Source organism: Aplysia californica, unplaced genomic scaffold (genome assembly GCF_000002075.1).
Source record: "Aplysia californica isolate F4 #8 unplaced genomic scaffold, AplCal3.0 scaffold00059, whole genome shotgun sequence".
Taxonomy (NCBI): domain Eukaryota; kingdom Metazoa; phylum Mollusca; class Gastropoda; order Aplysiida; family Aplysiidae; genus Aplysia; species Aplysia californica.
In genome coordinates, this window is record NW_004797329.1 from 1,529,857 (window position 1) to 1,533,174 (window position 3,318).

Sequence of the window (3,318 nt, forward strand, 5' to 3'; positions counted from 1 at the left end):
TAAAAAGAAGGAATATGAACTCTTTGAAGACGAAGCGGACATATAAGTGGGATCAACAGTGGACCAAAGACTATGTTGCTGCACATTTGGAACCATACTACACGAATCAAAAACATGAGCTGTGCATATTTCTTTGCATTGGAATCTTGTTTGCCTTTTGAATACAGAATAGGAAAAAAAATTATGAGTAACTACGGTATGCTTTTTTTTTTTTTTTAAGTTCCCTCAACCAGTGAGTCTTCAGGTGTTGTCGAATGACTGGAGTGGGCGTCCTTAATGAGTTAAAGGGCCCCAAATTGACCTGCTGAATAATTTGAAGATCAAGTTAATGTTTTATTGTTTTGGCATGGTGTTTCTCTGCTGGCACAAGTATGATAGTCTTGTATATGTAAGCGAAATTGTTGAAGTAAATTGTCATATCTTATTATATATACCAAAGCACTCTATTTTGCATGAAAGCAAGCGGTGTCAATACTTTGTTGTATTGTCATTGTTTCTCTATTAATTGCGCTTGATCTAATTTTATTTTTCATAAAATTTTGAAATTTATGAGAGAATAATGAATACACCTTATTTTTTTTCTCCAATGCACAAGTGATACAGGAAAGCCTACAACATGTTCTACTATTCCTCTTCGTTATTTCCATTTTCTTTCTCCTCCCCCCCCCCCCTCAAAGCTATTTAACCATGGTTAGGTTGATTTTGATGCACTTTTCATCGTTAAAAAGAAATGTTCAAAGTGCCCGTGGGTAGTTGAGTACAAAGCCATTTTTTTTCTTGCCAGAACTCGATGATGTTCGACAGTTTGAGTTGTGTGTCTCAAAGTGAGGCAACATCTCAGTTTTTGTTCATCTGTGACTGTGACTAGTGTGTGGTTGAAAAGACAGGTTTGTGTTGGCATTATCAAGGGGGTAGGAAAATCATTGATGATAATAATAATAATTATAATATTTTCTTGGTTACAGTGTGGATGTCTGTGATGTAGCGGTGTGGCACTTGGCCATTTCTCACTGAAGATATGAGTTTGATTCCCTTGTGGGGAGGTTCTTGTATAGAGTGTCTCTGTCTTTTTTCTGTGACCTTGTATCCCATCTCTCTCAGCATAAGGTGGCCCTGACAGGCAGGGGTCAAAGCTGCCCGACTTCTCTGTGATCTAAACTTGTGACAATTGGGGACGTTGAGCATCTACAATTATGAATTATATAACTTTTTTTTTTGGGTGGTAAAGTTACAGGATTTAAAAGGAGTTTTGAAAGACATTTAAGGAAATTGAGGTGAAAGTGTCCAGGTTACTCATATCGTGGCCTCGGAACTATTTTGTCCAAAGTGTAATTAGGTACACGTCGCAAAAGGGGCAGACCCAAAGTGACCTGGAGACGCACAATAGAGTCTGAAATAAAGTCCTGGAGATCCTTTGTTGCTGCCCTAAACGCCAGATGGCGTAATGGGTAGAAAGTAAGAAAGTAAGTAGCCTAATTAGGTAAAGAGGTACTTGGACCAAATAGTTCTGAGGCGATGATATGGGGAACTATAATGTGTTATGAATGAAACTTGTGGCCATAACCTTTGTGTTTTGGGCACATTGGTGACGTATGGAAATATGTACATCAATTTCAATTATTCTTTGCCTGGCACTGGGTTTTTTTTCTCCCATTTCTGAAGTTTAAAAAATGCAAGGTATGTCTCACTTTATCTTTACGTGTATGGAACAATGGGCAGTATTTGTAAATACTCAAAAGGTAATGTTTTAGTGGGGTCACTTAATGAGGAAAGTGAGGTGTATGCTGCACTTCATGTCAGAGACGTACTGTAAGGTGCATATGTCTCCTAAGTTTGATTTCACGATTCAAAACCATGCACAACGTGCATTACGATATAAGGCTCAGTCGTCATGTCCGTTACTGTATGTAAATGATGTTATTCTTTCTCTTATCTAACACATTCATGGAACAAAAACACTTATTCCAAAATAAAAGTAAAACACTCACTCACAAATAAAGTCTAAGAACGAAATATTCCGGTTGTTTTGTCATCAATGGTCAGATCCTGCATTAGATGTACACAAGGAATTAGTAGGTCGTGGTCGGTATGGGGCACCATACTTTTTCGCCTATTTTGCTAGCCCGAGAGGTCACCCCAGACCTGCCACACGCGTTGTTATTTCTGTGATTATTTTAAATTTCTGTACTCTATAGCGCTTTGGTACATCCTCGTTATGTTTAATTTTTATGCATTAGTCCTTTTGGCTAAATTAAAAATCTATTCACAACAATTGCGCCTTATTCATAGTAAAACGGCAGCTCTGTGAATCTGTCTACACAGTGTAGGTCTACCGGAAACGTGTGTGTGGAGTTTTCAAGCTTGAGTCTTCAGCGGGGAAAAGTGTTGTCAGCTACATCCGGCACGGGAGGCTGGAGTTTTTTGTATGGTGCGCGGTTTTGGCCAAAAAGCTAAATATGAGTGATTTTTAATTAGCTCTCCTCACGCCTAATTGAATACCACCAGGAAATGGATCCCCCTCTCAAACAACTATTTTATGCACACACAATTGAATGTGCATAGCCAAATGTCTCTAACACGCCGTGTAGTTAAAACGGATTAATGAAAGGGACTATTTTGTGTGTGTAACATATTATTGGTCTGACATACATGCATTTTGTTCTCAAATGTTTGACAAAGTGTTTTTCCATCAGTAAGAAAATGGCAATGTGAGGCGGCTATGTGCCAATGTACACTTCCCATTTTACTTCTATATTGCGTACTGACTTTTTGTCTCATGTTAATGTATACTATGTGTCTGTTATTCTTCTCTGTTTCTTTGTCGATCTTCCTGGTTGTTGTTTTGAATATGTCCATGAGTTTAGCGAGAAAAGTTATCATGCAGTGGCTTATGATGCTCTGTGCTAGTATTATTGTTAAAGTATTGAGCTTTGATATAGATAATGAATTGTGCTGAAATGTTTCACCTCTTATATTTCATGTACATTGTGGCAGTAATTCTTCTGTTGCTGGGTAGATCTTCCTGAATGTTCTTTTGAATTTGTCTGCGAGGTTAGCGAGAAAAGTTATGCACTGTGCTTGTATTTTTGTTTTAGTTTTGAACTTTGAAATGAATCGTGCTGAAATATTTCACCTCTTGTATTCTGTTGTAGTGCTACAGCTGCTTGTATTCTTGATGAGAATAGTAATTTCAATATGATGGTAACTCTTTTGCCAAGCTTTTTTGTATAAAGTCTCTTCTGCTATTTAGATGTTGGGCTTATACCATGTATGCTCTTGATACATATTGGTAGTTCTTCCAGGCATGAGTGTTGAGTT